The sequence below is a fragment of the Bactrocera tryoni genome, chromosome 3, assembly GCF_016617805.1.
Source record: "Bactrocera tryoni isolate S06 chromosome 3, CSIRO_BtryS06_freeze2, whole genome shotgun sequence".
In the NCBI taxonomy this organism is placed as follows: domain Eukaryota; kingdom Metazoa; phylum Arthropoda; class Insecta; order Diptera; family Tephritidae; genus Bactrocera; species Bactrocera tryoni.
The window spans coordinates 80,652,261-80,679,525 of NC_052501.1; the positions used below are offsets into that span (position 1 = coordinate 80,652,261).

The 27,265-nt window shown below is 29.3% G+C and overlaps 1 protein-coding gene across 1 annotated transcript in view; it reads right to left on the reverse strand.

Moving 5' to 3' along the window:
- The window catches only part of LOC120770895 (protein goliath), a 131,626-nt gene that overhangs the window by 77,347 nt on the left and 27,014 nt on the right, over positions 1 to 27,265 (reverse strand). Inside the window, exon 2 of the mRNA XM_040098561.1 lies at positions 11,418 to 11,470. The gene's annotated coding sequence lies outside the window, so the exon portion shown is untranslated. The remainder of the gene's footprint in view (positions 1 to 11,417; positions 11,471 to 27,265) is intronic.

Below are 27,265 nucleotides of genomic sequence, written 5' to 3' on the forward strand. Positions count from 1 at the left end.
ATATTTTTTAAGATTATCACAAGACCCCTCAAATTTTATACAACAATAATTTTTGTTAAAGTAGTTGGCAATTTAATATTAAATATTTGGCATTAAAGACTTGTTTTACTATTGCTACACTCCTAAAATTTTATTTAACAATAAGATTTGAAAAAAAAAAAACATTTAATATGTAAACAGTGGGCAACTCTAATCTAAAAAATTATATTAAACATAAAAGCATATTTAGTATTTCAAATATTTATAACCTAAAATCTTTATTCAACGTTGGTGAAATATTTCTAAAATATATTTTTTTTGTAAAACCAGTTGGCAACCCTAGTCTCAAATATTTGGCATTAAAGGCAGTTTTTAATTTTAGCACACACATAAAACTTTATTCACCAAAAAGACTTTGAAATATTTTTGAATTTTTAAACGGTTGGCAACTTTAATCGCAAAAATTAGAACAGTTGGCAACTCTTAACCTATCTCCACAAGCTATTAAACCTTGAGCACATCTTTTGTTGTAAAATATTTATATCATGACTGCTTACACCGCTCTTTGTGCACTTCAAAAGCAATACGAATATGTGGCAACACTGGCGTACATAAAACAAATACATACGTATGTATATGTATTTGTGTTAAACCAATCAAACACAAACATATTGACGCTAACAAATTGATGACACTTTAATTATGTCGGTGACGCTGAGCTACTGCTGTTGCTGCCGTTCATGCTTAGTGGAGTAGTCCACTGGGCGTTGCCATTCGGAGATAATGATGTTGCAGCAACATCCGTTACTCAGCCAGTCAGTCAGTCAGTCAGACTTCGATAGACAGCGCCAGACAGGCAATCAGTTTTGTGATATCAAACGAGTACAAGTGCATTCACATGGTTGTTGTTGTATGTGTATACAACGGTTATGTCTCTCATGGGTGTAAATTATGTGGAGATATCACAACGGTTACAATTGCCAGTGCAATAACAGAGTAGCAAGCAGATAAACACTCGAGTCGCGCAGCTTTAATATTTGCTGAAGTTCAACGCACACACATACGCATACATACATATGTACATATACATACATATATTATATATGCATTTATAAACAAATCGCTCGCTGATGACAGGCGAAGTGTTGAAGTGCCAACTGTGGAAATATTGCCGTTCGGTGTGAATTTTTATTCAACTCTTGCAATCTATACGCTGTTTGCTTCTTCAGCCGGTAGTCTGCCTGTTTGTCTCTGTGCGTATATGTATGTATGTGTGTATGTATCTGCAGTCTGTATAGTTGCCACAATGGATGACTTTGCGCGTCAATTTTCACTCTAAAATTGTTGTTAATTGAATTGTGTGCCACAAATTGCAAATACACACACGTTTACATACACATAGATACATACATATGTACATACATACATATGTTGGTATTTATTTCGCATTGCAGCGAACTTTCATTGTGCGTCGGTGTGGTGGCACGCAGCTTGCGGTCGCAATGTTATCGCCGCTTCGTGACAACAACAACTACCATTTACGTTTATCATATTTTCACTCAATTACCGTTAGTTTGTATTGTAATGTAGCTGTTGTTTCTAATAAAAAAAATTAATTGCTGGTGAGAAACCATTGCTGTTGGTCTCTGTGGTGCTGTCGCTGCGGCTGTCACTGTTGGCTCTTCTGTTTATTTATTATTGACGATAATTGCAATTTAACGTTGGCTATGGAAAAGTGAAAGAGCGCAAGAAATAGTCATTGCATGTGAGTGTTTTAATTAGATGCTATTTTTGGAATTGGAATGGAATGATCTTTAATTGTCCTGAGGAGACTGGAAATTATATGTATACATATGTATGTATGCATGTATTTATGAGTATGTATGTACATATATACATATGTATGTACATACATACATATATATTTTTGTATGAGACTTGGAACGTTGACGCTTTTTAGAAAGAGAACTTTTGGTAAGGAATATGTACATACATAAGTACATATGTACATACATATGTAACTCCACAAAAATTAAAAAAATAATAAACCAGAAAAAGGATTATTTCGCATGTAAACCATATAGAGGGACAGACATGATTAACCAAAACTTAAAAAAAAAAATAAAATAATAAAAAAAGTCGTTAGAAGCCTCGAAATTTTTATTTTTTGTGTATAGAGAGACAGTTATGGCAAACAAACTTTTTTTCAATATAAAAAAATTAAAGGTGTTCGAAGCCTCAATTTTTTTTATTATATGGCAAACAATTTTTTTTAGTATAGAGAGAGACAAATATAACTTAAAACAATTTTTTAAACATCAAAAAAAATTTAAAGTTGTTTGAAGTCTTAAAAAAAATTTTTTTTTATATAGAGACAGATATAGCAAAAAAAATTTTGTAAGTAAAAAAAATTATTTGAATGTTGTTTGAAGCTTCAAAAACGATTTGCTTAATATACTTACATATTTTATGCTAAACAAAAATTTTTAATAAAAGAATTAACTTGTAGCCTCAAAAAAAATTTGTTAGGGTATACTGACGGACATGAATATGGATAAAAAATTATTTTTTAAATATCAAGAAACAAAATTAAGAATTGCTTGAAGCCTCATTAAATTTCTTTTTAGTACATATGTACATATGTACATATGTGTACAGAGGTACGGATATGGCTAAAACAAAAATTAAGTATCAAAACAAATTTAAAAAAAATTTTAAGTATCAAAAAAAACTAAAAGTTCTTTGAAGCTTCAAAAGAGTTTTATTTTTGTTTAGAAAATGGAAAAAATTTTAAATATAACAAAAAAAAATAAAAATTTTTGAAGACTCGAAAAAAATTTTTTTAGCTTATAGAGCAGAGAATATACATGCATACATACATACATATGTATGTAGCTAAGAAATTTGTTTATATCAAAAACAAAACAAAAACTTCTGGAAGTTGGTTGAAGTCTCGAAAAAAAATTTTTGGGGTATATAGAGAGACAGATATGGCTTTAAAAATATTTTTGAAATATCAAGAAACAAAATTGAAAATTTCTTGAAGCCTCATTAAAGTTCTTTTTAGTATATCGGAGTATGGATATGGCTAAAAAAAAATAAAGTATATAAAAAAATTAAAAAAAAATTTAAGTAACAAAAAAAATTAAAAGATATTTAAAGCTACTCAAAAAGCTTTTTTTTAGAATAGAAAAAATTTTAATTATAACAAAAAAAATAAAATTTTTGAAACCTCGAAAAACGTTTTTTTTAGCCTATAGAGAAACGGATATGGCTAAGAAATGTTTTTTATATAAAAAAAAAAACAAAAACTACTGGAGGTTGGTTGAAGCCTCGAAAACAAATTTTGTCTTGTATATATGTATATATGTACATACATATATATATATGTACATATGTATGTAAGTACATAGAGTATAGTATGTACATATGTATGTATATAGTAGAAAGACGGATATGGCGAACATTTTTTATATGTTAAAAAACTATTAAAAGTTTTTAAGCCGTGAAAAACAAGTTGTGCTATATAGAAAGAGTGATTTTGCTAGAAAAAATTATTAAATATGAAAAAAAAAAAATAAAATTCACTTGAAGCCTCAAAAAAAGCCTTGAAATGTGTTCAGTACAAAAAAAAATATTTTATTAATAAATTCTATATTAATTTTTCACCCGAAATGTGCGTCTTAATCTATTCACGCGTATTACCGCAATACTTTTTTATCATAGATACCTTCATACATACATACATATGTATCATGTATTTATGTACATAACAGTTGTTTCACAACTAAATAAGTTCAGCACACAAGATAAACAGAAAAAGAAGCACAAAAAACAATTGACGCAATTTAACAAATTATTATTTTTTTTATAAAAAATAGAGATTACAAGTGTTACATATTTATCTGTGGATAAACCAGAACAATCTCGGTCACATTGTTTATATAATAAGTGTAATTATTGTAGTTTACAGTTGTTAATTGTGTCGCTAACGACAGCGTGTAATCAGCGGACAAGTGTTGGCAACTCATACCATACTATAACTATATATGTATGTACATATGTACATACATACATATACATACACTTATTTATATTAGCAAACACGCGCGTTCTCATTTTTAAGCTATGTTAGTAGGTTTGTTTAATTTGTGTGATAAAAGTAGTTGAAATAGTGGTAAAAAAATATTATTTCTTTACTCTAAAAAAAAAAAATAGCTCAACTATTAATTTTTTATGCCCAGTGCAAATTTTAAGTTTGCCACAATATTTGTAACACCCTGAAAGAAACGCCGCTGTCCTATGCCTGTCCTAATATACGCGAACTAGTCCTTCAGTTTTTGAGTTATCAAACTGAAATTTTGCACAAATCCTTTTCTCTTCAAAAAGCTGATAATTTGTCGCAATGGCCTAAATCGGACCACTATAGCATATGGCTGTCATACAAACTGAGCGATCGGTATCAAATGCTTCTATGAAAAACTTTTTTATTTGAAGAGATATCTTCACAAAATTTCGCATGAATTATGTTTTCAGGAAATATTACAATCTTTAAAGAAATTAAACAGATCGGATTACTATAGCATATAGCTATCATACAAACTCACTGATCAAAATGAAATCTTTGTATGGAAAACTTTTTTATTTGACGAGATATCTTCACGAAATTTGGCACAGCTTATTAGCAAAGACAATGCCACAATCCCTGAAAAAATATATCAGATCAGACTACTATAGCATATACCTGTCATACAAACTGAACGACCAAATTCAAGTTCATATATGGAAAACTTTTTTATTTGACGGGATATCTTGACAAAATTTGTAACAGATTATTGTCTAAAACAACCTTAAAATCTGCGAAAATATTGTTCAGATTGGACCACTATAGCATATACCTCCCATACAAATTGATCGCTAATAAAAATCAAAATTCAAGATAAAGACTTTTATATACGCTTTTTTGCTATAAGAAATGCTTCCATGTTTGTTGTTATTGCCATTGTTTTACTGTGGTGCATTATTTTTGAAACATCGTAAACTTGCCTGATCAGATATAACCCACACTTAGCGCACTTTCAATACAAAAAGCCCAGTCAGGCTTTTGTGTATCTCAGCAATTACACAGACGCATTGTTGGCGCGCTTTTTTTCATAAAAATTAACAAGATAAAGTAATTATAAATGAAATGTGCAGCGAAAAACAAGCTAATAACGCCAGCTCATATTACATAAAAATTGCAGCAGGAAGGCGCGCAGCTAATGCGCTGAATAAAATAACAACAAATAACGCTGGCAATAATTGCCTACGACAAACTAATTTTTTCCAGCCGCCAACAATGACTATAAATGCCTAAATGCCTTCACTAAGTCGCCTAACACTCTGCGGCTTATACAAGTATGTGTGTGTGTGTGGTGAATATGTGTGGTTACACACACATACATACAAAAGTATGCAGGCGCTGTGGGCTGCGCGTGTGTGCGTTAATTCATGCATAGCAATCGCCCGGAAATTGCGGTTACCTGCTGTGCAGACCGATCGGTGCAAATGTCCCCACACACGACTTTGAGCACTTACTCTGCTCGCTATGTATGTTGCAGTATGGCTTGTTTGCCGCCGCCGGTGCTTGTGGTTGCGGCGATGCCAGATTGAACATGCGCCAAACACAAAGCGCGTTAATGTCAACTAGAATATCATTCAAGCGTAAATTGCGATAGCAGCAGTAAACGCACATAGATAACTTTGTAGCTATTCTAAACATAAGGGTGGTACATAAAAAATCTAAAATTCCTGATTTTTTAAAATTGTGTTGACAATTTCATGCTCGCAACTGTCACTGCTTAAATCTAAGCTAACAGCCTTAAGATGTAGTAATCATTATTTTGGGAAAAGTTTCAAAATGTTTGAAATTACCACCCTAATGCACCGGTACAGTATCATTTCGGTAAACATAACCTACATAACCTTAATCTTGAACGTACAGACTCTAATACACATGCTTATAACTGTATATAAATCATTCGTCAAATTAATTTTTTTTATTAAGCTGCGATAAGCTCGTGTTAACCAGTAAAGCCAAAGTGCAATGTTGCAAAGCATGGCCCCTTTGTTATGCAATTTTATGACAAATCACAATTCTGAGACGTTAAACAGAATTTTAATTGAATTTCCGTTAAGCTTAGTTCTCAATTTCATTACACGGAGTAGAGACTGAAATTTCCAAATTCCAAAAGAACATTTTTCAAAATATAACACCTTTTAAAAAGCTCGGATATTTATATTTTTGAACTTCAAAGTAACATTTGAAACGAAAAGAGACCTATCTAATTATAAGGTCCTCCTGTTTTCACTTTTACTCTCCACTACTCTTCAATATAGAGGATATACCTATCCTTCCTATCTCCTTCTTTCTTACATCTCCACTCCTCTCCATTATAGGCGATATTCTAATTTTCTCATTACCCACCATTCTCCAATATTTACGATATTTCTACCTTTTTTTCCCCCTCCCATTACTCAACTACTTTCAAATATTGTCGATATTTATTGTTATTATATTCTCTCTTTCCTTCCGACTTCTCCACTCCTCTTAAATATAGGTGATATTTCTACCCTTTCTTTCCCTCCTTACTCTCCAAAATGGTTGATACTTCCACTCTCTCTCTCCTTCCTTCTTCTCCACTCTTCTCCAATATCGGCGATATTCCTATCTTCTCGTTCTACACCACTCTCCAATATAAACTTAATTTCGGCTTTTTCTTTCCCTCGAAATTATACACTATTCTCCAATATTGTCGATATTTCTATCCTCTCTTTCCTTCCTACTTCTTCAATATTCTCCAATACACGCTATATTCCTGCATAAATACATATCTATATATAAGCATTATATCACTCTTCTTTTATTTTCGATTTTTCTATATAAACTGAATGATCGCCATAAAGTACCTGTATGGAAAACTTTTTCATTTGACGAGCTATTTTCACGAAATTTGGCACAAATTATTCCATGAGGACAAGGATATAGCTGTCATACAAACTGATCGATCGGCATAAAGTACTTGTATCGAAAACTTTTTTATTTGATGAGGTATCTTCATGAAATTTGACATGGATTGTTGCCTAGGTCAATAATGCAATCTCCAAAGAAATTGTTCGGATTGAGTCACTATAGCATATAGCTGTCATACAAACTGTGCAACCGTAATTAAGTTTTTGTATAGAATATTTTTATGGTGTAACCGAAGCAAACATTTTTGTTTTGTTCCTGACTACAGTCTTTACTAGCTTCTTAGAAGGTTACATGAAACTCTACAGTCTCTTATGTTGCCTTGGTGGTCCAAATTCAATTTAAGTAAGAAAATGTATTAATTCTACCTTGAGTCAGCGCCACCTGCCATGCCACAAAGAAGGCGGTTTCAGCTCTGCGCGTGATTAATTATTTACATATTTGCTTTGGAAATATGTATAAACTCCGTTTGCCTTAAGTACAATGGCTAAAATTAAAGTAAGTCAAGCGTTAGCGAATTGTTGCATATTAAGTGGCGTAATATATCATGCATGCGCTGACGCCCACCTGGAGGCAGGCGTTTGATACAAATTGGATATAACAGCAGGATATGCGGGCACTTATTATGCCATGATATCGACTTACATACATTTCTTAACGCCGCTAAGCATAAACAGAAGTCAGCAAGTAACCGCTTGACAGTAGCTGACAGTGAGGCATGACAGCTGCGACAGTATGCTTAAGTGCAATTGACGACTCTGTGATAATGACCAAATAATACATGAGGCAAAGCAAATTTTTGTCAATAAAATATTTATATGGTTATATGTATATAAATATATATGTATATTCATTAATCACGGCACGTGAAGAGCTAAATTCGAAAATCACGCACACGCACACACACACAAGCGCGAAACCACAAGCCACATGCTGAAACAATAAACCCACTTCCAAGTCAACAACAAATGAGTACAACAAACAATTGTATGCATATTAGATGCAAGGTAATGTGAGTCATTGTTGTTGTTGTAAATTTTAAATAGACAACGTGCAGTTGGCACGTGTTGTCGACATTTGAGCGATTTGCAGAGCAATGACTGACAAATGTGTACATGCCAGCGCATATATACCTGTGGTCAAGAAATAGTAAGACTTTTTAATTTAAATTTCGCGCGAGAACGATTTCGTCGATAGAGTCTTTTTTTGGGCTGATATGACTCTCAGTGATCCCTATGGCAACTGACATTGTTCGGAATGCTGAAAGGATCAATTAAAACTATTTTTAAAGATTATTTGGGGAAAGTGAAAGCACGATTTGGTCCAAAATCACTAATTTTTTTCGGAAATTGTCCTCAACAATTTTTTCGGGAATTGAAAAAAACGTTGACGCAAGTGTATTGAAACCAAAATTTTAGGGGATGGACCTAGTTTTTGAGAAATAAATTAAAAATTTTAAAATTATGAAGAAAGTCTTACTATTTTCTGCCCATATAGGTACATATGTACATATGTATGTATATATGTATATAAATACACTACAATATGTAAACAACAACACATTAGTATACATTAAATACTTATTTAAACAGTTGCATGAGTTCATTGCGTTGTCAATTGCGGTACTTTTTCATTTATATTTATATGCGGCTATTTGCTTTGGCGGGTGCGCATGTCGTATGAGTAACTAGAAATAAGCGCAGCACAAACAATTTTGTATGTGCGTGTGTGTAATAGACAGCAAATGCAATGTGCAATGTGTAAGGAAACAAAATAGAAATGCTGATAATGACGTAGGCAAGAAAGTGCTTTCATGTCCTCGTTCCCATTAGCTGCAGGTGTATTCCAACGCATACATACATACATATGTAAATATATGTATATGTATGTATACATGCACGTGTATAGATAGCACAATAGATGTGTGTGTGTGACAGCGCTTATTTGTTATTTTTAACCGTAATTCCACGTTAAATAGCACACATTTCCCAGCGCCTACAATTATTTACACTTGCTGCTGTATTTATAGAGCGTTTTAGCTACGCTCACAGTTTAAGCACATACACATGCGCAAACAGTTGCAAGTAAAAAACTAAGCTCTGCTATTTTCTAAAAATAAAAAACGTTGTACTTACCGCAAGAGGGGTGCAAAACACTGCATAACATAGAAAGACATATTTGCGTTTTGGCTTGCATACATAGTACATACATACATAAGTACATATGTATATGTTGTTGAATGTATATGTTTTTGCATTTTATAAAGTTTTAGCAGAGAAATTTGTAATAAAATCTCCCTTTTATGTAAAAGATTTTCTTTTTCGAAAAATGTTTAGAATTTTTATATAAAAAAACAATTTTCTATTTAATTTTATTCGAAATAAATTCGAAAGATACAATTTTATTGAAAATTATTCGAAAAAATTTAAAAAACAAAAAAAATTTTAATTATTCAAAATTAATTTCAAAAACATATTTTCATTTCAATACACTTCTAAAAATATTTTTTATTGAATAATCTTCGAAATACATTTAAAAAAAATATGAAATTTTTTTTAAATAAAAATAGTTATAATAGTTATTCGAAAAAAGTGGTAACAATTATTACGAATTGTTCAAACTAAGTTTCAAAATTTTGTGCACTCTAACTTCTTTGAAAAAATTTTTTAAATTTTAATAAACCAAAATTTGACAAAAATTTTGGAAATAAAAAATTCCAATAAAATTTTTCCTTAGAAAACCTTATGCGTAATTTATTGAAAAAATAATATTTATTCAAAAAAATTAAAAGCAAATTTTTAAAAATTATTTGAAGTAAAATTTCGAAAATATTTTTGCTTGAAAAAATATAAAAAAAAATATTGAATGAAAATTAAAAAACAAAAATTATTAAAAATCATTAGAAATAAATTTAAAAACATTTTTTAAAAAAATGTTATTTGAAAAAAATTTTAAAAAATTTTCGAATTAAATTAAAAGTTTTTTTACTTTGCTAAAAGAACATTTATCTGTGCTAAGTCTAAAATAAAGTTATTACAAATTATTTGAATTAAATAGCAAAAGCATTTTTGCTTGAAAAATTATAAAAATAAACATTGTATTAAAATTAAAAATATTTTATTAAAAATTATTCGAAATAAATTTCAAAAGTTTTCGAAATAAATTTAAAAAAATGTTAAAAAACTTTTAATAAGAGAACATTTATTGATCTAAAACAAGTTATTAAAAAATTATTTGAATTAAATAGCAAAAACATTTTTGCTTGAAAAATTATTAAAAGAAACATTGTATTTAAATTAAAAACATTTTATTAAAAATTATTCGAAAAAAATTAAAAAAAAATTACAATTTTTTGCTAAGAGAACATTTATCTGTAGTTTATTAAAAATCCTAATAATTTCGAAATAAAATTCAAAAACATTTTCGAAAAAATATTTTAAGAGATATTGCTATTCGAAAAAATTAAATGGGGATTTTTAAAATTTTTTCGAAATAAATTTCAAAACTTTCTTTAAGTTTTATAAAAAAATGAAAAATATCAAAGCACAAAATTATTGGAAATAAACTTCAAAAACACTGTTTTTTAAAATACTATTTGAGGAAATTGTTTTATTAAAAAAATGTTTCCTTTAAATTTAAAAGGCTGCAAGAAAAATTTCCTTTAAAAAAATTTTATTTGTAGTGTATTAAAAAGTAAACAAATAAATATTCGAAAAAAATATTAAAAATTATGCGATGTATATACATACATACATATGTATATGTATGTATGTACATAAATTGCAAAAACCTGTTTTCATTAAAAATTATTTGAAGAACTGTTAATTTGAAAACAATTTCGAATTAAATCTAAAAAATATTTATTTATTTTAAATACTGTAAAAAAAAATCAATAAAAGCGAAAAAGGATATTCGAAATAAATATCAAAAACATTTTTCAATTAAAGATTTTTAAAAAATTATGCGACATACCTGCAAAGCCATTTTTTCATTCAAAATTATTTTAAAAATTGTTCATATTAAAAATTTTCGATATAAATCTAAAAAATACTATAATTTGATAAAATACTTGTAAAATCGAATAAAAATTTATTCGAAATAAATTTTAAAAACATTTTGCAATTCAAAATTATTAAAACAAAACGTTTTTATTAAAAAATTGTCGAAATAAATGAAAAAACTCAGAAAAAATGTCTTTAAAAGGTTTCTTTTATGAAAAAATAAATATATATTCGAAAATTTAAAAAAAAGTTTGACGATATAAAATTCAAAAACGTTTTTTCATTAATAGTTTAAAAAAAGTTTATGAAAATATATTACAATTCCAAAACTCCTTAACAATAAGTTTCCTAAAACTTTAAAAAAAAATTTCGGAAACTATTGATTTGTTATTTATTGTTTGAAAAATAAGAAATGTTCAAAAACTTACCACGAACTAAGTTCCCGTTCCCAGTAATGTAGTAGCAAAGTGAAAATTAGCACCTGAAAAGAGAGCAAATAAAAGCTTTTATAATAAAGTTTAAACAGTTTGTCGCTGCTAACAAAACACTCTAATAAATAAATATATGTATATAAATATATGTATGTATGTATATCAAGTAACAGCCTTACACAGCTAATTAACGCAATTAATTATGTCCACAACAAGTGCTGCTAATGTCAATTTTTAAGTGTAAACTAGTTTATCTCTCACACAGTTCATGCGCGCACATTTTTCTTTCGGAATTAACAGAAGCTTGAGAGATTTAGGGTGTGTAAGCTAATTAACAGTAAGAAAACTGAGAAAATAATAATAATAATACAAAATATAATAATAATGGGATATGGTATAAAAAAAAACTAATAAAAATGTTGACACAAAAAATTGTAAACAAATTTTAATGAAAAAAAATAATAAAAATTTAAAAAAAAATAAAATAAAATAAAATAAAATGAAAAAAAAAATTCAAAATATGTAACAAAAACTACAAACACAACATTGCTGAAATAATTATAACTATTTTTAATTGCACAGCAAAGCAACACTGGTCTTAAGCTTCACTTTTATTTTATATCTTTCAAGCATAAAAATAATCATAATTATTATATTTAAATATGTATTTAAAGGCATTTTTAATTTTGCTATAACTTTTCCAAGGTGTTTAAAGTCAACGCTTGAATTTTTAAGGAGCTTGGCTGTTTATATCCAAGCAATTATATATGTACCTTATGCGTTCAAATAAAACACGACATGGCTCAAGCAATCATTAAACGCGCAGGTTGGGCAGCTCGCAATATATATTTAAATATTTTGGTATATGCATGCTCTTTTATTTACTTAAAACATATTTTCTTAATTCTGCTTTGTTGCCTCAAGCAGTTTTTGGTGAGCTCCACGGTTAATAATTGCACGCTTGCCCCTCAATTAGCTTAGGGCTGTAATTTACTCAGTAATTATTTCAGAAAATCAAGAAGGTCAGCGACAACATTTGGTTTTTAAATATACGTAAATATGGTAACACTATGCAGCAATGTAAAACAACCTTACTTTTTGGATGAAAAAATATTTGAAATAAATTTTAAAAATATTTTTTCATGAAAAATTATTTAATCATATGTTAGAAAAATGTTTTTATAAAAAGATGTTTCGAAAAAAATTTAAAAAACTTTATAGGGAAAAACAAATTAAGAAACCTTTTATTTATGTAAAATTTATTGGAAAAAAAGTATTTCAAAAATAAAAAAATCGAAAATTTAAAATCACAAAAAGTTTTTCATGAAATTTAATTGCAAAATGTCTTTACTAAAAATTGTTTAAAAAGTTTAAAAATTTCTTTTTATTTCGAAAAAGTTTTAAAATATCTTTCTTTATTTAAACTTTATTGGAAATATATTATTTAAAAATAAAAGGGATACTAAAAATGTTCTAAAAAATTTCAAAAATTGTTTTTCAAATTTTTAATGAAATTTTATCATGCAACATTATTTGAAAATATGTTTGAAAAATGTCTTTATTAAAAAGTTTTGGAAATACATTTAAAAAACTTTTTATTTCGAAAAACATTTTAAAATAACTTTTTTATTTAAAATTTATTGGAAAATTATTATTTAAAAATAAAATAGATACTAAAAAAATTTCTAAAATATTGTCTAAAATAGTTTTTCAAATTTTTAATGAAATTTGTTTATGAAAAATTATTTGAAAATATTTTTGTAAAATGTTTTTATTAAAAAAATTTGAAAATAATTTGAAAAATCTTTTATTTCGAAAACAAATTTAAAAACCTTTTATTTATTTAAAATTTCTTAGAAAAAATATTATTCAAAAAATAAAAGAGAAATTGAAAATTATCAAAAACAAATTCAAAAACGTTTTTAATATTTTTAAAAAAGGTTTTTCATGAAATTTATTTCAATATACGTTTGAAAAATGTCTAGATTAAAAATTTTTGGAAAAAATCTTTTTATTGCAAAAAAAGTTTTAAAATACTTTTTTTATTTAAAATTAATTGGAAAACTATTGTTTAAAAATAAAAAAGATATTGAAAATTTTCTAAAAAAACTAGTTAGTTTTCAAATTTTTAATGAAATTTTATCATGAAAAATTTTTTGAAAATATGAAAAATATCTTAATTAAAAAATGTTTGAAAAAAAATTAAAAAACCTTTTATTTCGAAAAAAATTTCAAAATAACTTCCATTTACTTAATATTTATTGGAAAAAATATTATTTGAAAAATAAAAAAAAATATGAAATTATTCGAACAATATTTTAAGAATATTTGTTCATTAAAAATGTCTTTCTTTCTAATTTATGTCCATTTCGAAACCAATTACTCAGACTACCCGCACTCATTGAGTGAAAATGACATAAATTCTGCGCGCGCCTGCAATTAACTCAACTCATTTCATTAATGAATTTTGTTCTGCTTAGCCTTTTGGTTAATAGTTTTCTCCGCAATAATTAGCATGAATTTGGGCCATTTTAATTATTGTATTTTTACAAATTGAAACTCGCAATTAAAGTCATCAATCATTTTGCTCTGAGAAATAAATTAATGGCAAAAAATTTAAATAAAATAAATCTAAATAATTGAGTGCTCATAATGTTTGGCCTTTTAACTCTAACATATTTATGCCCCGTTCAGACAGTGAGGCGACGCAGTAACAGTTATTAATTGCTTTTATCTCCTCTAAATGGGCGGTTTTGCTCGTAAATTTTTATAAATTTTTAACAACAGCGATTTATTTTTTATTACCCCAGTATATGTATGTTTGTATATCGAATAAGTAACAAACCAGCTGTTAATACATATTGTCATATATCACGTGCTCATGGTCGATCGTGCTTATAAATTTGTGCATTGTTTAACCCGTTTGACAAATAAGCAATAAAGCAAGTTCGTAAGTCCACTTATTGATAAGCTACTACTACCGAAAATGATTTATCGTTAATATAGCAGAATTTTTAAGGCAGTCTGTGCGCAGTAAATTACTTCATAAATAAAATAATGTGAATAATGACTTTGCATATACATATGTATGTATATTATCAGTCATTAACACTGATTTCTCGGTGGACTTTAAGCTTTTGAACACTTCTGATTTACTTTTGAATTGCACCTTTAACTTAGATATTTCTTTGGCTTGAAGCTAATCTTGTGTTATTATATAAATCTGAAAAAGTGATTTCTAGGACTAGGTTACAGGTAATATTATCTTAATGCCATTTAATTCTCGATGCGTTTGGTTATAAAATATAAATCTTTATCTCAGGCGCCCGTATAATGAGAAAATTTGGATACTTCTTAGAAATCTTCAAAAATATATATGTACATACATTTTTTGGGACAATTTTCGTCAACTAAATTTTCACTTTTTATACTTAGGGATAATTTGGTTAGCTCTTAAAAGCGTGCAAAACTATGTACATAAATTTTATGTTACAAAATATTTTTATGGCAATTTTCGTCAACTAAATTTTATTTTTTTATACTTTGGGACAATTTTATTTGGTACAAGATTTTTTAAACAAAATATTTTCAGTAAAACTTTTTAATATTATTTTAAAATATACATATTACTTTTTTTACTTTTTGGGACAAATTTAATTTTTTGGGACATATTCATTTTTAAAATTTGAGGTTTTTAAACATATTTGCAACAACTGATAACATGTTTGAGACGAATCTTTAACTTTGGGTCACATAAAACTTTTGGGACAAATTAAAAAAAAATATTATCTAGACTTATTTAACTAAATACTTTTAGATTTTCACTTAACTTCTACATATGTATGTAGGTAAGAATTTTATTTGTTTTTAAGCATTTGAATTTTTCGTCATAAAAATATTTTTGAAATTTCGAGTTTAAAAAATATTTTTAAAACAGATGACAACGTTTTTGAAAGAAATTTTAATATTTTTGTCATAAAAAACTCTTGAAATATAAAATATTGTATTGTTTCACTTTACTTCTAAGTAAATAATTTTTCTTAATTTTTGAAAAAATTTTAATTTCTTGGGACCCATTTATTTCTAAATTTTATAGTTTAAAAAATATACTTAAAACAAATTATGGCATTTTTTAAAAAAATTGTACAATTTTGGCACACATAAAACTTTTGGAACAAATTAAAGAATAATTTAGAACAGTTTACATAAATATTTTACTATTTTAACATTATTTCTTTGTGAAAATTTGCATCTTTATTTTTTGGGACAATTTTCATTATTGGGATACATTTACTTTTAAATTTTAAAGTTCAAAAAATATACTTATAACAAATTGTGGCATTTTTAAATGAATTTTTAAAATTTTTCTTACATAAAACTTTTGGGACAAATGAAAAGAAACCATCTTGACGACTTTTAGTGAACATTGTTTTTATTTCCACTTTGTTTCTATGTAAATAATGTTTTCCTTATTTTTGGGACAATTTCTAATTTTTTGAATAATTTTAAATTTTTGGGACATATTTATTTTTGAAATTTGAAATTTAAAAAATATGTTTTAACTAAATAATCACGCTTTTTATAAAAATTTTGACATTTTGGGAAACTTTAAACTTTTGGGACAACTTAAAAAGAATATTTAATAACTTTTACTAAATTTTTTAAAATTTTTACTTCACTTCGATTTGAAAAAATTGTTCTTAAATTTTTGGGACAATTGATAATTTTTGGTACAATTTTAAATTTTTGGGACACATTTATTTTTGAACTTTTAACTATAAAAAATGTGTTTTAACCAAATAATCAATACTTTTTATTAAAAATTTTAACATATTGGGACAAATTTAAGTAAAAATATGTAGACTATTTTACAAATATTCTCATTTTATTTCGTTGTAAAATTATTTTTGGGACAATTTTGCACTTTTGGGACACATTTTATTTTGAAAGTTTAGAAAATATGTTTCAACCAAATTATCACATGTTCTGCAGAAATTTCCACATTTTGGGATTCTATAAAAATTTGACATAGATTTATTTGCACGTATCTAGCCCCCTTTTGCGATTTTAAGATTTTGACTTTACGTCTAAGCCTTCTTCCTTTACTATTTGAAGATTTTCGCTTTACGTCTAAGTGAATTCTTCTTCTTATGCTCCACTTACAAAGCTTAAAAGCGCATAAATAGCAAATTCTTGCAAAGTTTTACCCGAACTAATGCCATTGAAATGTATTAAATGCAAAAATATGCACGAAAACAAGTCAAAGAAAGCGCTTTTCGGCGCCGCACACATACACATACACACATTACGCTTATCACTCACTTTGCTTGCCTTGCTGAGTAAAAGTATTTTAATGCATATGTAATGTGGGATAAGCAGGCAAACTTATTGCATAACTTCACGCTTTTTCACTTACCGGCATATACTGATACATGCATACATTCATATATGTATATGTACATCGTATGTGTGTATGGTAAGAGCAAATACTAAACGTGAACATCATTTTTTATTGTTATTTATGAACACGGAAACGTTGTTAAATCGCTTGAGTAATAAGTCAACTGAACACACATACATGCATAAATATTTGTGTATACTGTATGTGTATGCATATATGTATGTATAATATAGTATGTATGTTTATATGCTCATAAGTGCCTCATTCAGCCACACATCAGTTTTAATTCATTAGCGAAAGCCATTACAAGGAAGTAAAGCTTTTTACAGCTACAACAACACAAATAATTAGAATACAAAACAAGATTTTAAGATTTAGTAAAAATTAAAGAAAAACAACAACAACTTTCCAAACAAAACATTTGCTATTTGTCATTTTGTTGCCTGACTGCGCAACTCTACATAATGATTAGCAAAAGCTGAATTCAACCAACAAATAAACGGCGCATGAATTAAGCAAATATTATTCCGTAAGTTTGTAAATGAAAAAACAATAATAATAAACACAACAAGAATAACAATGACTGAAAACCTGCTGTCGGTAGTATTTATTATTCAGCACAGCGAAATGCCGGACTGAAATGAGAAAGCTAATAAAATTATGTACAAACATACGGACATATGTATGTATATACGTATAGTATATCGAACGGTTGATTCTAAAATTTTTAAAATCTATATGTATGTATATATATAAAAATTTATGTTAATCTAGAAATCACGTTGCACAATGCGTATGCAGACCTGATAAACGCCAAATCAATCAAGCTGCAACCTGGTTTGTTTGCGCACAACGACAAAAGTAAAGTAAAAACGAGAATGAACGTTAACTTCGGCTATAACGAGGCTATAACACCCTTCACAGCTGCAATTCTTCTAGCTTAAAAGGGTATAAAAGACCTTTAGTTTGATTTTGAAAGATCAGTTTGTATGGCAGCTATATGCTATAGTGGTCCGATCTTAACAATTTCTTCAGTGATTGTGGCACTTCTTTGGACAATAATTTATTTCAACTTTTGTGCAGATATCTCTTCAAATAAAAAAGTTTTTCATACAAGAACTTGACGTTGATTGGTCAGTTTCTATGGCAGCTATATGATATAGTAGTCCGATTTGCACGCAATCTCCAAAGATTGTACCGTTATTTTGGGTAAAAATATATACCCAATTCCGTGAAGATATCATGTTAAATAAAAAAGTTTTTCATACAAGAACTTAGTGCTGATTGGTCACTTTGTATGGCAGCTATATGCTATAGTGGTCCGATCTGAACAAATTTTTCAGAGAATATCTCGTTTTCTTGGGGAATAATTTATGTTCAATTTTGTGAAAATATCATGTTAAATAAAAAAGTTTTCCATACAAGAACTTGATTCGAAGGGTCACTTTGTATGGCAGCTATATGCTATAGTCAACCAACATCGACGGTTCCGACAAATGAGTAGCATCTTGGGGAAAAAACAACATGTGCAAACTTGCAAAACGATAACTCAAAAACTTAGGTATTAATTCGCGCATATTCGAACAGTCACTTGTATTTGCCCTGTTCAGGGTATAAATATAGGAAAAAATCTGAGAACTAAAACCAGTTGTTTCTGTTGCGAAAATAGCATTGCAATTTGCAAATCAAATCAAATAGAAATAACCAATACTCGTCTAAGCGAATACCAAATATTGCAAAAAGCAATTAGCTGAAAAGCGCTTGTGCGCTGTTGGGCCCACAACACCACCTCTGTATACCTGCCAACATATATAACATGTGTATGTTTGTGTGTGTGCAGCAATAATGCGCGACTAAGTTGATTTGACGGTGGGCAGTTGGCAGCAGCCGTCGCAGCAACAGTGTCACATTACGTCACACGACAAACTGGATTTAATTGCTGACAGACCGAGCGGCATGGCGGGCGCGGGAGGCAAGCTAGCGCTGCATAGGTGCATAGGAGTGTGTGCTGCATGCCAAAACAGCGGCCAGTCGCCGGTGGCACGCAACCATATTCGCTGCGACACTTTCAACTGCCACTAATTGGATTCGTTCAACGCTTTGCTATGCTTTAATTTATTTTTACGACATCTGGCCATTTAACCAGAATAGAAAATCAATGTTGTGCGCTTTGGCAAATCTTAACTGAAAGCATATTCCACTGGCGAGCAGGAGAATACTGTCGCGATTTTGCTAGTAAGATATTTTGTTGCTAAGTATTTAGATAAATTTTTGTTTGGCAAATATTGGTGAGGGCATATAATTGCGACAGTTTTAATTGTTGCCGAGATACTTTGAGAACAGTTGGGATGCTTCAGTATATTGAAAGGCGCAAGAATGACAGTTGAATGTGACAGCTAAAACGATTAGAACAAAAAGTTTTTCATTTAAGCTTGAGAGAATTAAAAACAAACAAAATTTTCAATTTTAAAGACTGGGGCATGTGGAATTTCTTATTTGTTATTCTAATTAAAAAGCTTCTCAATATCTAGAGACAACAGATTTTAAATAGAAACAGCTTTCCCTAGTTTCGTTCATGACGTCACGCACTAATATATTTCCCTGTCAAACGCAATCCAAAAAAGTTATGGAATGAAACTGTCGTCAATTGCATAACTGTCTTCTTTGTTATTATCCAACAAAAGTAGGGAGGTACCTTAATAGTTATTATACAATTATATATTTTATAAATTATAGCTAAAATACGCTCAAAGGTTTGTAATACAAATGTAAGAAAAGACTGCATGATATTAGTCGGTCCAGGAATCGAAAACAATCTAAACTAAAAATTTGTTTGAAAAAATGTTCAAAATTTCATAACCAAATATGCAAAGCTTTTAAAGAAAAACAGAAAATATTTTAAAGAAAAAAATTTCAAAACATTTTGAAGAAATTTTTACAAAAATTTTTATTAAAATAAATTTCTTTAAGTTTTTTAAGAAAACTTTCAAGTTTTGTAAAGAATTTGTCAAAAAAATATAAAAAATGTTTAAAACTTCAGTACAAAGCATTGAAAAATTGTTGATAAAATTCACAAATTTTCATTAAAAAAAGTTATCAATGTTTTGAAAAAAAATTTTTGAAGAAATGTTTAAATTTTCATTAAAAAAAGTTATCAATGTTTTGAAAAAAATTGTTTGAAGAAATGTTTAAAAAATTTTAACGAAACTTACATACATATCAACCTTTTTTGAAAAAAAATTTTCAAAATTGACTTTTTTTAAATTTTCAAACGTTCATTTAAATGTTCAGTATTTTAAATCAAAATGAAGCAAATCACTGAATCACAAAATTGTCAAACATTTTTGAAAGCAGCTTTTAAAAAAATCTTCAAACTTTCATTAAAAGTTTTCAAAATTAAAATTTTTGGTTTAATTTTCAAGCTTTTATTATTAAAATTTCAAAATTTCTCATTTTTTTGCAAAAAAAACTTTAAAGGTTTAGCGGAATTTAAAAAAAATTAAGAATTTTTAAGGAATTTAAATTTTTTTTTTATTTTCACATTATTTTTCGTTGCAAAAACTTTTAAAGGCTTTAAACACATGTATTCTGTTTGGTCTCAAATGTATATATTAACAAAAGGAAATGAAAAAATGTATATTGCAGCGGTGTGTGTAAAAACTATGCTACATTTTACCCAAAAATTTCGTATAAACTACGAATTCTTGAAATTCTCCATAGCTACTGCCCAAACTAAATAAAAGTTGTCTTTACAAACTCTGAAATTTTTGAATTTAATAAATTTAAAATTTTTTTTTTCAAAATATGAGAGTTTTTTTATGTTTGAGAATTGTTTTTCCAAAATTTCAAAGTTTTTCCAAAAGCTTAGAACTTTTTTTCAAAATGTAAGATTTTTTTTTTAAATTTTTGTTATTTTCCAATATTTTAGAACTTTTTTTCAATTTTTTTTTTGTAATTTGAATATTTTTTTTATTTCAAAACTTTTTTTTCGAAATTTGGGAATTGTTTTTTCCACAATTTTAGATTTTTTTTTCAATTTTAGATTTCTTTTCAAAATTGTAGAATTTTATTTTGGAAATTTGAGAATAGTATTTTCCAAATTGTAGAATTGTTTTTCAATTAAAAATTTTTTCAAAAGTTTTAGAACTTCTTTTTCAGAATCTGAGAATTTTCTCAAAATTATGTATTTTCGAAAATTTTAAAATTTTTTTTAATTTTAATTACAAAAAAAAATTTAATTTGAAAAAATTTTTAATTTGAACATCTTTTTTCCAAATTTGAGAATTTCTCCCATTTTTATATATGTACATACTACATATATATTTTTTCAATTTTAAATTTTTAGGAAAATTTAAGATTTTTTTCGAAATTTGAGAATTCGTTTTTCCAAATACTAGAATTATTTTTCAATTTTAGATTTTTTCAAAAACTTTTTTATCAAAATTTGAGAATTTTTGCAAAAATTATTGATTTCTTTTTTCAATTTCAATATTTCTTCAAAATTTTACACTTTTTTTCATTTGAGAGTTTTTTTAATTGTAGAAAAAGTCTTTCGAAAATTTACTTTTCTTTTTAAAAGTGTTAGAAAATAGTTTTCAAAATTTTAAATTTTCTTTTATATTTAATTCATTTTGTTTCAAAATTTAGGATTTTTTATGGATTTTTCGCACTTCTCGTGATATCACACGCGCTCCATGACAGTAAAAAGGCAGGAGAGAACCACAACCCGTTATAGTTTTGCAAATACGTTTCGCCATAATTAGCAACTAGTTAAGTAAACATTATTGATGATTAGTAAATATGGTAAATTCATCGCGTTAATGCCATTATATAAAGTGCTTTAGCGCACAGGATGTGCAGTGCAAATACTACAATTCATTAAAGTATCAAAGTTCATATTTTTTATAGCTTATTATCAGCATGCTATAAGTGCAAACATATTTACATGCAGCAAAGTGCTGCTATAAATAAATGAGCGCAATAATTACGGTGGCAAACAAACAGTGGGCATTTTCATTTTATCAGAACACGATTATTGTATTTGCTGAAGTGCAAAGGCTCAGCGCTGATGACTGATGCCTGTAAATACATCTGTATGCATGTATGTACTTACGAGTGTGGAATTTATTAAGCGCCATTGTTATTAATATGTTTTCCTGATTTGCTTATTATTATTACCATTTTTTGTTGTTTTGCTTGTGTGCATTTATTTGCAAGCGTTTTTATGGCGCGTCATCGATGCGTGCGCTTCGCACTGATTGTGCATCAATTATGCAAAATAATGTTGGAAAATAATTGTGGCTTTTGCGGTTTGATAAATGATGCTATTTGTTATTATTACTTTTTTAGTTTTCCGGGTTTTCGGTTTTTTTCTATGTTTTCTTTTGCCAACAGCTGGCGCTAACGTTGCGCAAATTGAAGCAAATTGAATTAATTAGCTTTTTTTTGGTAAAAAATTTTTAAAATGAGTTTGGCAAAAACAGAAATTACATGAAATGCTTATGTAAAGCTGCATAATTAATTGAAAAGGACAACAGCGCATTACAAATTAGTAAATATAGAAGTAAAAACCAAAAAGCAATGAATATTGATTTAATTTATGTAACATATTTTTTTTTTAATGTCAATATATATAAACAAAAACAATGTTACCTTTAGCTGCACAACAACAATACACAACTAGAATATATAAAAAGGTATAAAAGGATATTCAACTTGATTTTGATCGGTCATTTCGTATGGCAGCTATATGCTATAGTGTTCCGATCTGAACAATTTCTTCAAAGATTATACCGCTGGCTAGGCTAATAATCTATGCCAAATTTTGGGAAAATATTTTGTCAAACAAAATAGTTGTTCATACAAGGACTTGTTTTTAATCGATCAGTTTGTATGACAGCTATATGTTATAGTGGTCTGATCTGCACAATTTACAGAGAGATTATAGCGTTTCTTAAGATAGTACTCTGCATCAAATTCCACGAGGAAAGCTTTTCAAATAAAAAAGTTCCCAATAGAAGGACTTGATTCCAATCACTCAGTTTGTATGACAGCCATATGGTATAGTGGTCCGATCTGAACAATTTCTTCGGAGATTGTATCTTTTTCTTGGATAATAGCCCACGCTAAATTTCGTGAAGATATCTTGTAAAATAAAAAAGTTTCCCATACAAGAGCTTTATTTATGTCGGTCAGTTTGTATGAAAACAATATGCTATAGTAGTCCGATATCGGCGATAGCGACAAATAAACAGTTTTTATGGAGAGCAGAATGTGTGCACAATTTTATATCGATATCTCAAAAAGTGAGAGTCAATTTCGTATATAAACAGATATAATTTTGGTAGTTTTCGGTTAAATTATTATTTTTTCAATAAACTGGCAACGCCTTAAGCAAATTTTGACACACGAGAAAGTCCTTACAATATTGGTTGAATTTTTGAAATTTGTATCAAATATTAAAGAAATATTCAACAAAAGACCGTTAGCGACTACAGACTCAATTTTCAATTCAAGAAGAAAAGCTCTAAAAGCACAAAAGCTCAGAATTTCATACAATATGGATTAAATTTGTAAAAACATTTCAAGAAATATGTTACAAAAAAACTGTTAGCGACTACAGACTCTATTTTCAATTCAAGAAGAAAAGCTCGAAAAGCGCTAAAGCTCAGAATTTTATACAAAACACCATATTAGGGATTAAATTTGTATCAAAATTTTAAGAAACATTCTAGAAAAAAGCTTTTTGCGACTACAGACTCAATTTTTAGTTCAAGAAGAAAAGCTCAAAAAGCTTAAAAGATCAGAATTTTACACAAAACACCACATTAAGCCTTAGAAATGACAAAGCAGCCAAATTTTAAGATTTTTAATTCAAAATATTTTTTTCCAAAATTTTTTTGAAATAATATTTTTAAAAAATTTTTTGTCTTCCAAAACTTTTTTCGAAAATTTTCAAAAATCAACAAAACTCTCCTTGTTATATTATGTAATTTCACTTTCACTTTGTACAAAGTGTGTAAACATACAGTTATTTTGTATTTACCCACTTCTGCAACAAATATTTTTGACTACAAAATTTTAACGACTAGTTTGGCAGTTATGCACGAAAACTCTTTACAACCAATTTCATAGTTTTGTTGCGCTTAGTTTTCCGTCACTTCACACACACACAACAAAGTTCGTGCCACTCACCGTTAAACCCACTTGAAAACAAGAAAATACAGTTTCACTTTCAACGCATCCCACGCGGCTTCATCAATAGCTGCCGCACGCATAGCCACTTGCCGATAGCTGCAACACCCACACAACAACAACAGCAGCATCACGGGCAACAACAACAATAGTGATTGATTGTTTGGTGTGATTTTGAAGTAAGACACGTCTCGACTTTGGATATCTCATGGCATTATTATGCCATCACTCAACTTCAGCGGCAGATCGCCGCAGTTAAGTGAAGATAGCGGTAATAGCAACGCCAACAGCAGCACCAAACACCGACAGCAGTGCCACCAACAACAGCACTAACAGCAACACCATCGCCAAACAGCAATAGCCGACAGCGACAACAACCAACAGCGAAATCTGCCAAACCACGCTTTGTCGGCAAGTGGATCAAGTGTCCAACACTATGTCCAACACTGCGCTCATCTATGTGCGCTTGGTAATCCCAACGCCCAGCACAGAACCAAAAATGGTTCACAATTATGTCACGAAAAGCAACGACGCCGCGGCTGACAGTGCCGGCTCTTTTGTTATCTTTTTGGTCCAAATCTCGTTTTGAAAAAGCGCCAGCCGTAACAACGGCATCATCAGCAGCAGCTTGCTGTCAACAATGATAACAACAACTAGAGCTAGGCGCTGAAGTAACTGCCGTAGCAACGTCAGTTTTATTTAGTGCCCACAACAACAACAACCGCAGCTGCAATAAATTAAATATTTTCGCTTTTTTGATGTGTCAACAGCATAATATCACAGGCTGTGCACTAAACGCAGTTTTCGTCGGCAGAAAAATGTACAAAAAGGGTGTCCTTAAAGTTTGAGGTAGTGCTTGGAAGAATTTTTAAGTCATAAGAGGGTTTGGAAAAGCTGTTGCAGGTATTTTGGAACAGTAAAAGGTATAAAAATTAAGCTTTTGAAGATGGAAAATATTTATATATTTTGTAGACCTTAAAGACCTTAAGACACTGTCTCTGTTATCCTAAAACTGCTTTGAGAGCAGTCAGTTGTAATACTGAAAAAGATTTCCGACAAAATTTCGGTCAATACTTTCAAAAGTGCTGCAAGACATCCTCTCATATTAGATAGACCGAAGTAGAATTATAGATAAGGTTCAAAGATTTCAAAGATAAGACGTTACCGACAAAGTTCTAAACCATACTTTCAAAAGTACTTCTGCTCTTATGCGATGGACCAAAGATGAAACGTTACCGACAAAGTTCTGACCCCTACTTTCAAAATTGCTTCTTCTCATATATGATGGACCAAGGTAAACTTTTAGAATAAGGTCCTAAGATCATATAAGATGGACCGAAGTAGAGTTTGAGATAAGGTTCAAAGATAAGACTTTTCGACAAAGTTCTGACTTCTACTTTCAAATATATTTCCTCTCAACTAAGATCCTAAGATAAGCATAAACTCATGTAAGATGGACTAAAGTAGAATTTTAAATAAGGTTCAAAGGTAAGACGTAGAATTTAGAATAAGGTCCTAAGATAAGGCTTTTCCGTACAAGAGTTCCACATGCGACTAACCATCAACACATTCCGATGGCTTAGTCTGCCGTAAGATCGCCTCAGCGATAATTAGCCTGCCTTTCGAAACAGATTTTCAATCAGAGATGTCCAAGCCGTATCTGATTGGCTTCGTTCAACACGCATCAACATCACTTCAACAGAGAATTTTTTTCGTGTGGCTTCGGAGTTACATTTTTTGGTCACCCCTGGTCCTTGGAATATACTATTTACGAAACAAGCTGTTGGCTTCTAGGTCCTAATGCCCGGAAAGTGCGAAAATCGACGTGTTCGTCAGCATTTAGAGAAATTTGGAAACAAATTTTGAATTCATCTTTGAAAATATTATAAATAGATCGTCGTTGGAAGCAAAAGCAGTCGGCTTTAATAGAACATTAGGTTGTAGGAACTTTAGAGGTTATGTTCTCACTCAAGCGTCCGTAGGTCACTAGTGACTGTTTCGGCTGCCTACTCAGCATCCTGAGTGCTCACAAAACTCATCAACCTTTCATAGGTAGCTTAAAACTTATATGATCTCTTATAGTTTGAATGAATAGAGATCCTTCAAGGGTTGCTTGAAGTAATGGAGGAAAATGTCAAGGCTGCTATGAAGACAAGACTTAGAAATTTGATCAAATTCACCAAGTTACTAAACGGTGCTTAATTGGCTCTCAACTGAGCGCACATTGAATTGAATAATGGAGTTGGATCTCTCTTTTAAATAGATGCGAAGAAACTTGCAGAACCTTTAAGCAGTTATACACATTAAATTGTAAAAATTAATCAGCATGCAGTAGAATTATACCAAAAATGCACTCCTGTTCGTACGAATTCACTCAAATGCCTGCGGAAGATTTCCTTTGGTATTAGAAATTTGTATGCTTTATCTTCCCACAAGTCAAGTCATTACCTTTGTGACTATCCACCCCTGCAGCGCACAAAAACCCGGCATTACAAAGCAATGCAATTGCTGAATCAGCAGCCAAAGAAAGCACCAACATGTTGCAATATTGTAGTTAAAGCTGGCAAACGAAACGGTTGAACCGGTTTAGCCCGGTGCGCCAGCTACGACCCACTTTCAAAGAAACTCTCTATTTGCCAAATGCAAACGTTTACATAATTCCTTTTTTAAATTTTCTTATTTTTTGCCTTTTTTGTTTTTATACCCTGCATGAGGTAATATTAAGTTTGCTAGGAAGATTCCAAAACACAGAAGTAAACGTCGCAGATCCTACAAAGTTATATGTAAGTGATTGGCGGACGAGCTGAGTTGACTTAGCTGCACATATATAGTATGCCAACTTGTCACTCAATTTTTGAGATATCGGTCTGAAATTTTGTACAAGCCCTTTTCTTCTTAATCAGCTGCTCATTTGACGGAAACGATGATATCGGGCCATTAGAGGATATAGCTGCCATACAATCTGAACTACCAAAACCAAGTCCTCATATGAAAAACTTTTTTATTAGACGAGTTATTTTCACGAAATTTGATACGAATTATTTTTAATGACAGTGCTATTATTTTCGATGAAATTATTCAGATCGGACTACTATAGCATATAGCTGCCATACAAACTGATCGATAAAAACCAAGTCCATATGTGAAAAACTTTGTTAGTTGAGAAGATATCTTCATGAAATTTGACGCTAATTATTTTTGAAGACAATGCTATAATTTTCATAGAAATTATTCAGATCGCACTACTATA